Below are 11,920 nucleotides of genomic sequence, written 5' to 3' on the forward strand. Positions count from 1 at the left end.
GAAATGGTTAAAAAACACACACACACACACACACACACACATTATTACAACGTCTTTTAATGAAATACAAACACAGGTTGTTGGAATATTTTATTATCCTGGTAATCCACCTGAAGACCCTCGCTCTGTAACAAAGGAAAAATAAAAAAACAACAATATCTCATACCTTCCGATGATCTGTCACGTCCCACAATGTAAATCCATCTGAAGGGGTTAAAATATTTTACAGGCAGGAGCTCTGCTATAATGCAGCTGTGCTCCTGCCTGTAAAACCCCAGCGAATGAATGGAAAGTAGGTCAATGACCTGTAGTTACCTTCATTCGCGGTGATGCGCCCTCTGCTGGTTGTCCTCATATGACCTCGAGGCTGGGAGAATATTCTGAAAAGTTCCCACGCTCGAGGTCATATGAGGACAACCAGCAGAAGTGTCTATCAGCCATAGGCCGGCGTCACACTCAGCGTAAGACAATGCGGTCCGTATATTATGGCCGTAATACGCTGAAAAGTCCCCAAAATAGTGGTCCATAGCTCCTCCGTAGGCAGAGTATTTCAGCGTTTTTTGCGCATGGCATCCTCCGTATGTAATCCGTATGGCATCTGTACTGCGTGTTTTTCTCGCAGGCTTGCAAAACCGTCATACGGCTATACAAGGGATCCATGTTTAAAAAAAAAAAAAAAACATATATACTGTCTATATATATATATATATATATATATATATCAGTAGACACATACAGTATATGTATATATATATTAATATTTCATACAGCGCGAGATAGCTTTAAAGCCGGTAATTCAGTTACCGGCTTTTGCTATCTCCTTCCTAAACCCGACATGATATGAGACATGGTTGACATACAGTAAACCATCTCATATCCCCATTTTTTTGCATATTCCACACTACTAATGTTAGTAGTGTGTATATGCAAAATTTGGCTGTTCTAGCCATTAAATTAAAGGGTTAAATGGCGGAAAAAATTGGCGTGGGCTCCCGCACAATTTTCTCCGCCAGAGTAGTAAAGCCAGTGACTGAGGGCAGACATTAATAGCCTGGAGAGGGTCCATGGTTATTGCCCCCCCCCCGGCTAAATACATCTGCCCCCAGCCACCCCAGAAAAGGCACATCTGGAAGATGCGCCTATTCTGGCACTTGGCCACTCTCTTCCCATTCCCGTGTAGCGGTGGGATATGGGGTAATGAAGGGTTAATGCCACCTTGCTATTGTAAGGTGACATTAGGCCAAATTAATAATGGAGAGGCATCAATTATGACACCTATCCATTATTAATCCAATACTAGTAAAGGGTTAAAAAAAACACACATTATTAAAAATTATTTTATTGAAATAAAAACAAAGGTTGTTGTAATAATTTATTCTACGCTCAATCCTTCTGAAGACCCTCGCTCTGTAACAAAGTAAAAATAATAAACCAACAATATACATACCTTCCGAAGATCTGTAAGGTCCTACGATGTAAATCCATCTGAAGGGGTTAAAACATTTTGCAGCCAGGAGCTCTGCTAATGCAGCGCTGCTCCTGCCTGCAAAACCCCGGGGAATGAAGGTAAAGTAGGTCATTGACCTATATTTACCTTCATTTGCGGTGAGGCGCCCTCTGCTGGCTGTTCCTGGAGCGTGGGAACTTTCCTAGAAAGCTCCCTGGCTCGAGTTCATATGAGGGCGCCCTCTGCTGGTTGTTTGCTCGGATTAAGGGGGCTAGTTGGTTCACCAAGATAGATCTTCGTGGTGCGTATAATCTTGTGCGTATTAAGCGAGGCGATGAGTGGAAAACTGCATTTAATACGCCCGAGGGCCATTTTGAGTATCTAGTAATGCCATTCGGACTTGCCAATGCTCCATCAGTGTTTCAGTCCTTTATGCATGACATCTTCCGAGAGTACCTGGATAAATTCCTGATTGTGTACTTAGATGACATTTTGATCTTCTCGGATGATTGAGAGTCTCATGTGAAGCAGGTCAGAACGGTGTTTCAGGTCCTGCGTGCTAATTCTTTGTTTGTGAAGGGATCAAAGTGTCTCTTTGGTGTTCAGAAGGTTTCATTTTTGGGGTTCATCTTTTCCCCTTCTACTATCGAGATGGACCCTGTTAAGGTCCTAGCCATCCATAATTGGACTCAGCCGACATCTCTGAAAAGTCTGCAAAAGTTCCTGGGCTTTGCTAATTTTTATCGTCGCTTCATCTGCAATTTTTCTAGTATTGCTAAACCATTGACCGATTTGACCAAGAAAGGTGCTGATTTGGTCAATTGGTCTTCTGCTGCGGTGGAAGCTTTTCAAGAGTTGAAGTGTCGTTTTTCTTCTGCCCCTGTGTTGTGTCAACCAGATGTTTCGCTTCCGTTCCAGGTCGAGGTTGATGCTTCTGAGATTGGAGCAGGGGCTGTTTTGTCGCAGAGAAGTTCTGATTGCTCGGTGATGAAACCATGCGCCTTCTTTTCCAGGAAGTTTTCGCCTGCTGAGCGAAATTATGATGTGGGCAATCGAGAGTTGCTGGCCATGAAGTGGGCATTCGAGGAGTGACGTCATTGGCTTGAAGGAGCTAAGCATCGCGTGGTGGTCTTGACTGATCATAAGAACTTGACTTATCTCGAGTCCGCCAAGTGGTTGAATCCTAGACAAGCTCGTTGGTCGTTGTTTTTTGCCCGTTTTGACTTTGTGATTTCATACCTTCCGGGCTCTAAAAATGTGAAGGCGGATGCTCTGTCTAGGAGTTTTGTGCCCGACTCTCCGGGTTTATCTGAGCCGGCGGGTATCCTCAAAGAGGGAGTAATTGTGTCTGCCATCTCCCCTGATTTGCGGCGGGTGCTGCAAAAATTTCAGGCTAATAAACCTGATTGTTGCCCAGCGGAGAAACTGTTTGTCCCTGATAGGTGGACGAATAAAGTTGTCTCTGAGGTTCATTGTTCGGTGTTGGCTGGTCATCCTGGAATCTTTGGTACCAGAGAGTTAGTGGCTAGATCCTTTTGGTGGCCATCTCTGTCGCGGGATGTGCGTACTTTTGTGCAGTCCTGTGGGATTTGTGCTCGGGCTAAGCCCTGCTGTTCTCGTGCCAGTGGGTTGCTTTTGCCCTTGCCGGTCCCGAAGAGGCCTTGGACACATATCTCTATGGATTTTATTTCAGATCTTCCCGTCTCTCAAAAGATGTCAGTCATTTGGGTGGTCTGTGATCGCTTCTCTAAAATGGTCCATTTGGTACCCTTGTCTAAATTGCCTTCCTCCTCTGATTTGGTGCCATTGTTTTTCCAGCATGTGGTTCGTTTACATGGCATTCCAGAGAATATCGTTTCTGACAGAGGTTCCCAGTTTGTTTTGAGGTTTTGGCGAGCCTTTTGTGGTAGGATGGGCATTGACTTGTCTTTTTCCTCGGCTTTCCATCCTCAGACTAATGGCCAGACCGAACGAACCAATCAGACCTTGGAAACATATCTGAGATGCTTTGTTTCTGCTGATCAGGATGACTGGGTGTTCTTTTTGCCTTTGGCTGAGTTCGCCCTTAATAATCGGGCCAGCTCGGCTACCTTGGTTTCACCGTTTTTCTGCAACTCTGGGTTCCATCCTCGTTTCTCTTCAGGGCAGGTTGAGTCTTCGGACTGTCCTGGTGTGGATACTGTGGTGGACAGGTTGCAGCAGATTTGGACTCATGTAGTGGACAATTTGACTTTGTCCCAGGAGAAGGCTCAACGTTTCGCTAATCGCAGACGCTGTGTGGGTCCCCAACTTCGGGTTGGGGACTTGGTTTGGTTATCTTCTCGTCATATGCCTATGAAGGTTTCCTCTCCTAAGTTTAAACCTCGTTTTATTGGTCCGTATAGGATTTCTGAGGTTCTTAATCCTGTGTCTTTTCGTCTGACCCTTCCAGATTCTTTTTCCATACATAACGTATTCCATAGGTCATTGTTGCGGAGATACGTGGCACCTATGGTTCCATCTGTTGATCCTCCTGCCCCGGTTTTGGTGGAGGGGGAGTTGGAGTATATTGTGGAGAAGATTTTGGATTCTCGTGTTTCAAGGCGGAAACTCCAGTATCTGGTTAAGTGGAAGGGTTATGCTCAGGAAGATAATTCCTGGGTCTTTGCCTCTGATGTCCATGCTCCCGATCTTGTTTGTGCCTTTCATATGGCTCATCCTGGTCGTCCTGGGAGCTCTGGTGAGGGTTCGGTGACCCCTCCTCAAGGGGGGGGTACTGTTGTGAATTCTGTGGTGGAGCTCCCTCCTGTGGTCACAAGTGGTATTTCTGCTGGTTCTCTCTGTGAGCTTCCGTTGGTGGAGGAAAGTGGTACTGCGGCTTCTGAGTTTCCTTCCTCAGGTGATGTGGTGAAGTCGTTAGGTGCTGCTCTATTTAACTCCACCTAGTGCTTTGATCCTGGCCTCCTGTCAATGTTCTAGTATTGGACCTGTTTCCTCCTGGATCGTTCTTGTGGCCTGCTGCTCTGCATAGCTAAGTTCCTCTTTGCTATTTGTTTGCTGTTTTTTTTCTTTCCAGCTTGTCAATTTGTTTTTTCTGCTTGCTGGTAGCTCTGGGACGCAGAGGGTGTACCTCCGTGCCGTTAGTTCGGTACGGAGGGTCTTTTTGCCCCCTTTGCGTGGTGTTTGTAGGGTTTTGTGTTGACCGCAAAGTTACCTTTCCTATCCTCGCTCTGTTCAGAAAGTTGGGCCTCACTTTGCTAAATCTATTTCATCTCTACGTTTGTCTTTTCATCTTAACTCACAGTCATTATATGTGGGGGCAGCCTTTTCCTTAGGGGTATTTCTCTGAGGCAAGGTAGGCTTATTTTCTATCTTCAGGCTAGCTAGTTTCTCAGGCCGTGCCGAGTTGCATAGGGAGCGTTAGGCGCAATCCACGGCTGCCTTTAGTGTGGTTGGAGAGGATTAGGGATTGCGGTCAACAGAGTTCCCACGTCTCAGAGCTCGTTCTTGTTTTTTGGGTTATTGCCAGGTCACTGTATGTGCGCTGATCTCTATGTCCATTGTGGTACTGAATTACCTTTCATAACACTCCTCACCACCAGAGCTGCTGCACCCCCGACCTTCTGTCTCTTTCCCATTATCCCATAGAACATAAATCCGCAAGGACAGGGTCCTCTCCCCTCTGTATCCGTCTGTCATTGTAAATTTGTTCACTGTAAATGATGTCTATAACCCTGTATGTAACCCCTTTCTCATGTACAGCACCATGGAATTAATGATGCTATATAAATAATAATTCATGCCAGGCTGCTCAGAGGCAAAGACAAACTGTCCTCTGTGGGAGGTGTATGGTCTATGTCCTCCCTGCCATGCTCCAGTGATGCCCGTGAGCTACTTTGAGTGCCACCCTGTTGTGTTCACAACATGGTGAAGTGTTGTTCCACAGAACTACTCACCCGTGCGTGCTGCAGCTGAAACTCCAGTATTGCTTCTGCTCGCACAGCCTGTACAGCGTATGCAACTTTTGAGTTCCACCTTGTTGATATGTCGCATATGAGGCGCTGAGCGAGAAAGCAGAAGTGATGCTGCAGTGCAGACCGTCGAGCAGCTGCAGGGTGTGAACGCCATAATCGTGCACAGACGACCTCTCACATATGGGTAATTTTTAAGAAAGATTTGCACCACTAAACTTGACACATGTACCAGGCAAGGGATGTGGTCAAACCAGCTACGCCTAGAGGTGCTACCAGATTTCGCCCGTTATTGCACACCACCAGGCCTGGATTTAGGTCCAGCAGCACCAACCACTCATCATTCTCGTTTATTCCTTGTCCACAGCTCTTGAGCAGTATGGAACTTGTCCCCCAAAATGATGAGTTTGAGAACAGCCTACTGTCTTTTCCCCCTGGCTGTGTTGAAGTTGCTGGTGCAAGTCTTACTGCTAGGTGATGGAGTAAGCGGAGTAGGCCACATGGGCAGAGCAATGTCCAACAATAGATGTAGGACATGCGCTAGAACGCCTTCCTCCTCTGTCCCAGCTGCCACATTTACCCAGTGTGCAGATAGGGAGATGTAACGTCCCTGCCAATACTTACTGGTCCACGTATCAGTAGTTATCTGGACCTTGCCACTGATGGCGTTGCACAGTGCACACCTGATTTTGGTTGCAACATGTGTGTGCTGGGCAGGGATGGCCAACTTGAAACATTAGTGGTGGATGGGAACCACGTACTTAGCAACAGCCACCACCATCATTTATTTAAAATGTTTTTTTCTCCATCAGCTGGAATGGCAGTGTTTCAAAGGCCAGGAATTGGTAAATCCTGTTATTCAGGACCAGGGCCTGTGGGCGGGTAGTGGGGTATTTCCTCTTTCTCTATGGGGTTTGGGTGATGGAGAGATGAACACTTCAATGGGACAGGGTGGAGATGCTTGGTGACACTGCTGGTGCTGTCACATCCTGTCTTTGCGGGTAGGCTGTTGTTCGTGAGCTGGATGAAGAGGTCAAGACCGCAGCAGAAGAGGGAGCAGGAGGAAAGCTCACATCTGTCATGTTTTTTTTTAAGGTGTCTACTCTACTGCTGCTCGTACTTAGAACTGAGATGCAGGTGGTGCTCAGGTTAAGAAAATGTTAAAAAAAAAAAAAAATCAGAAGAGACTGCTTCATGACTTTGGGCTGATACTGCTTGGCCGATTTGCAATGGGGTGAGTGGTAGAAAGATGCCCACGGTCCTCAGGTGAAAACTGTGCTTTCAGCAGTGGACCCAGTGGAAGGAACTAGAGGCGCTCTCAGCCATCATAGATGAGGAGGGTGAGGTTTTATTGTCCTGTGATTTAGGTCTGATCCAGGGTTGTGAAGTCTCCAGGAGGTCTGAGGGAAACATTCCTTAATTGATGGAGCAAGACAAATACATGCCACACATTCATTCCAGCTGTGTCACAGGTCGTCAGAATTTTGTAAACCATTAGTACAAAAAAATAAAAAAGTATGTAAATATTGTCTAATATTCCAGAGATACATTATTCCTCTGGAAAATATGCCACAGCCTGTCCCATCAGTGGTGGCAGCAGCACCCTCAGAGGAAGCCATGTCTTTTACAGAAAAAACAATTATGGATTTAAAAAAAACACCCAAGTGCGGGTCCGGTCTACTGGTGAGGACGTCCCTACAGATAGTTTCCCCAATAACCTGCAATGTGTAAACTCAGCCTGATACAGATCCAACTCCTTACTCTCCACTAATGTCACCCCGCGCTTAAGAATTATAGAAATGAAAATTCAACTCATAGCTGTCAAACAATTTTATTACAAGTCAAATAGTTAGAAATAAAAGAGATATATAAATATATGCATAAATACAAATGAATAAGTTGTGTTTTAGAAATCAAAACAATAAATTAAACATTAAAGACAGATTAATGATAAAAAAGCAAAACACATTTTGTACCAAAGTCCCCTGTGCTTTAGCTGCAAAAATTGTATTGTGGTGCTTAAAGGGAACCTGTCACCCCCAAAATCAAGGGTGAGCTAAGCCCACCAGCATCAGGAGCTTATCTACAGCATTCTGTAATGCATTCTGTAATGCTGTAGATAAGCCCCCGATGTATCCTAAACAAATGAGAAAAAGAGGTTAGATTATACTCACCCACGGACAGTCCCGGTCCTGTCCAATGGGCATCGCGGTCCGGTCCAGCACCTCCTATCTTCATCAGATGACGTCCTCTTCTTGTCTTCTCACTGCGGCTCCAGCACAAAGTACTGCAGTGCGCAGGCCCCAGGCCTCTCTGACCTTTCCCGGCACCTGCACACCGCAGCGTGAAGACAAGAAGAGAACGTCATCCTAACAAGATGTGAGGCCCCGGACCGCGACGCCCATCAGATCGGACTGCCTGCGTGAGTATATTATAACCTCTTTTTCTCATCTTTTAGGATACATCGGGGGCTTATCTACAGCAACAGCATTACAGAATGCTGTAGATAAGCCCCTGATGCTGGTTAGCTTAGCTCAACTTGAATTTTGGGGGGAGGCAGAGGGACCCGACGGGGCCGGGGAGGCAGAGGGACCCGACGGGGCCGGGGAGGCAGAGGGACCCGACGGGGCCGGGGAGGCAGAGGGACCTGACGGGGCCGGGGAGGCAGAGGGACCCGACGGGGCCCGGGAGGCAGAGGGACCCGACGGGGCCGGGGAGGCAGAGGGACCCGACGGGGCCGAAGAGGCAGAGGGACCCGATGGGGCCGGGGAGGCAAAGGGACGTTTTGCTTTCTTGGGGGTTTTTTGTAGGAAATATACTCATCTATCTGACATTATCAGACACCCACAGTGCCATCACTTTGGGTCCTCGCATGGATTGTGGGGGCACAAGCATTCCACTTGGTGAAGAGAAGTCCAGTGATGAAATGACATCTGCAGGGAGGTCACTGCTCTGGAGGACACAGGATGGGGAAAAGCCACAATACCTAGAATAAAACAGAAAAAAATCATGCAGAAAACTCAAGTAGTGGCTGACACCAGTGGCCACCAGGCTAATACTGAACAGAATAGCGTGCGAGGAGAGAATAAAGCCCGGGATCTGGAGACATTATCACGCAGTTTTGCTCCCAGAGGTCATAGGTCAGTCATCATCCTGACGTCATGTGCGCCCAATAATATTAATGAGAAAGTTTTATGTTAAAAAAAAAAAAAAACACAACAGGACCGACTCACCATCAGGCAGAGATTCTCATGTTAAGTAAAATCAATCCCTCAGATCTCCATCATCATTCATCCCCTCCCCTGTTCGCCCCCTCACAGGTAGCACTATACTTCCCTACACACCCCCCACCGCAAGTGACATCACACACTGACCTGCACAGTATGTGACAACAGCCCCCCACACCATGCAGACCCATGCAAATAACATCAGCTCCACTCAGCAGGTAGACCCCCCTGCACACAGATCCCCCACGCATGCAACATGACCCCCTTCCCAACAGAGACTCCAGCACACAGCCTCTCTTCCCCAGAGACCCCCAGCACGCTGCCCCCCTTCCCAACAGACACCCAGCCCCGCTCGCAAGGAACATGACCCCCTTCCAACAGAGACCCCCAGCATGCAGTCTCCCTTCCCCAGGCAGGCCCCTCCAGCACGCAGTCCCAGGCAAGCAACGTCACCCCCTTCCCCAGGCAGGCCCCTCCAGCACACAGTCCCAGGCAAGCAATGTCACTCCCTTCCCCAGGCAGGCCCCTCCAGCGTGCAGTCCCATGCAAGCATCACCCCTGTCCCCAGGCAGGCCCCTCCAGCGTGCAGTCCTATGCAAACATCACCCCCTTCTCCCCAGGCAGACCCCCTCCAGCATGCACATGCAGCCCCATGCAAGCAACATCACTCACTTCCCCCAAGGCAGACCCCCTCCAGTATGCACATGCAGCCCCATGCAAACATCACCATCCCTTCTCCCCAGGCAGACCCCCCTCCAGCATGCACATGCAGCCCCATGAAAGCATCACCCCTTCTCTCCAGACAGACCCCCCTCCACTATACACATGTAGCCCCATGCAAGCAACATTACCCCCTTCTCCCCAGGAAGACCCCCCGTCCAGCATGCACATGCAGTCCCATGCACATGCAGCCCCATGCAAGCATCACCCCATTCTCCCCAGGCAGACCCCCCCGTCCTGCATGCACGTGCAGCCTCATGCAAACATCACCCCCTTCTCCCCAGGCAGACCCCCTCCAGCATGCACATGCAGCCCCATGCAAGCCCCCCCTCCAGCATGCACATGCAGCCCCATGCAAGCAACATCACTCACTTCCCCCAAGGCAGACCCCCTCCAGCATGCACATGCAGCCCCATGCAAACATCACCACCCCTTCTCCCCAGGCAGACCCCCCTCCAGCATGCACATGTAGCCCCATGAAAGCATCACCCCCTTCTCTCCAGGCAGACCCCCCTCCACTATACACATGCAGCCCCATGCAAGCAACATTACCCCCTTCTCCCCAGGCAGACCCCCAGTCCAGCATGCACATGCAGTCCCATGCACATGCAGCCCCACGCAAGCATCACCCCTTTCTCCCCAGGCAGACCCCCCATCCTGCATTCACATGCAGCCCCATGCAAACATCACCCCCTTCTCCCCAGGCAGACCCCCTCCAGCATGCACATGCAGCCCCATGCAAGCCCCCTCAAGCATGCACATGCAGCCCCATGCAAGAATCACCCCCTTCTCTCCAGGCAGACCCCCGTCCAGCATGCACATGCAGCCCCATGCACATGCAGCCCCACGCAAGCATCACCCCTTTCTCCCCAGGCAGACCCCCCGTCCTGCATTCACATGCAGCCCCATGCAAACATCACCCCCTTCTCCCCAGGCAGACCCCCGTCCAGCATGCACATGCAGCCCCATGCACATGCAGCCCCACGCAAGCATCACCCCTTTCTCCCCAGGCAGACCCCCCGTCCTGCATTCACATGCAGCCCCATGCAAACATCACCCCCTTCTCCCCAGGCAGACCCCCTCCAGCATGCACATGCAGCCCCATGCAAGCATCAACCCCTTCTCTCCAGGCAGACCCCCATCCAGCATGCACATGCAGCCCCATGCACATGCAGCCCCATGCAAGCATCACCCCTTTCTCCCCAGGCAGACCCCCGTCCAGCATGCACATGCAGCCCAATGCAAGCATCACCCCTTTCTCCCCAGGCAGACCCCCGTCCAGCATGCACATGCAGCCCCATGCAAGCAGCATCACCCCTTTCTCCCTAGGCAGACCCCCCCCCAGCATGCACATGCGGCCCCATGCAAGCATCACCCCTTTCTCCCCAGGCAGACCCCCGTCCAGCATGCACATGCAGCCCCATGCAACATCACTCCTTTCTCCCCAGGCACTTACCTGATCTGTGACTATGGAGAACGACCCAAAACACTCCAAATCTTGCACAAAATCCTCAAAATCCCGCCATGACATCCACAGCTTCCTCCTGTCTGCTTTGCTCTATGGAGGAAGAGGCAAATCCTGCACAAAACACTCAGAATCCAAATCCTGCACGAAATCCCGCCATGACATCCACAGCTTCCTCATGTCTGCTCTGTCTGCTCTATGGAGGAAGAAGCTCCGCCCCTTCCGGTCACATGGGCACGACGTCAGCAGAGGTCCCTTAGCCGACTTGGATTTAGCCTCTACCATAACGGGAGCGGTAGTGCTGTATCGGGAGAGGATGCGGCGGACACTGCACAGCTGCCTGGAGTGCTACCGTAGTGCCGCTTCCGCCAGTGCTGTCCAGGCTCCTCCACTCCTCTGTGACTTCTGTCCTTTCATGACCCGTTTAGCATTTCAAAAACCTGACCTGCACATCCAAACATAGACTCAGTGTGAACAGGTGCTGAACCTAGAGTCGCCAACTCGTATATAGTTAAGTAAATAAGGCAGCACACTGCAGCGCTAGAACATACAAACTTGAAATACGAAATTTGAACTGCATTACTGCACTAGAAATATGAAAAATGAGAGCGTTTAGCGCATAAAAATGGCCAATTTTATGTGTACCTGGTAGCCCCTTTACGGCATCTCTCTTATACCAGGTCCTACGCTTGCCTTACCTCGCTGAGAATAAACGTCTCCATCTGAATGGGTACATGTGAAAACCTCTTCCTAGACTAGAATTCTCTCTCTCTGTGGAGGGGTATTGGACCTGCTGTAATTAAAACACCTGTAGGCTAGGAGGCGGAGTGCACGATCAGAAGGCTAGAGAATACATTTCAAAAACCTGACCTGCACATCCAAACATAGACTCAGTGTGAACAGGTGCTGAACCTAGAGTCGCCAACTCGTATATAGTTAAGTAAATAAGGCAGCACACTGCAGCGCTAGAACATACAAACTTGAAATACGAAATTTGAACTGCATTACTGCACTAGAAATATGAAAAATGAGAGCGTTTAGCGCATAAAAATGGCCAATTTTATGTGTACCTGGTAGCCCCTTTACGGCATCTCTCTTATACCAGGTCCTA

General features: G+C 49.3%; 1 long non-coding RNA gene across 1 annotated transcript; it reads right to left on the bottom strand.

Moving 5' to 3' along the window:
* Window positions 1–7,212: 7,212 nt before the first annotated feature.
* LOC138642301 (uncharacterized) lies at window positions 7,213–11,059 on the bottom strand. The gene is made up of 2 exons (XR_011314018.1): window positions 10,801–11,059; window positions 7,213–8,383 (listed from the first exon to the last, which is right to left on the bottom strand). It is a non-coding gene; the product is annotated as an uncharacterized lncRNA (long non-coding RNA).
* Between the last annotated feature and the right edge of the window lie 861 nt (window positions 11,060–11,920).

This window comes from Ranitomeya imitator, chromosome 6 (assembly GCF_032444005.1).
Source record: "Ranitomeya imitator isolate aRanImi1 chromosome 6, aRanImi1.pri, whole genome shotgun sequence".
Taxonomy (NCBI): Eukaryota; Metazoa; Chordata; class Amphibia; order Anura; family Dendrobatidae; genus Ranitomeya; species Ranitomeya imitator.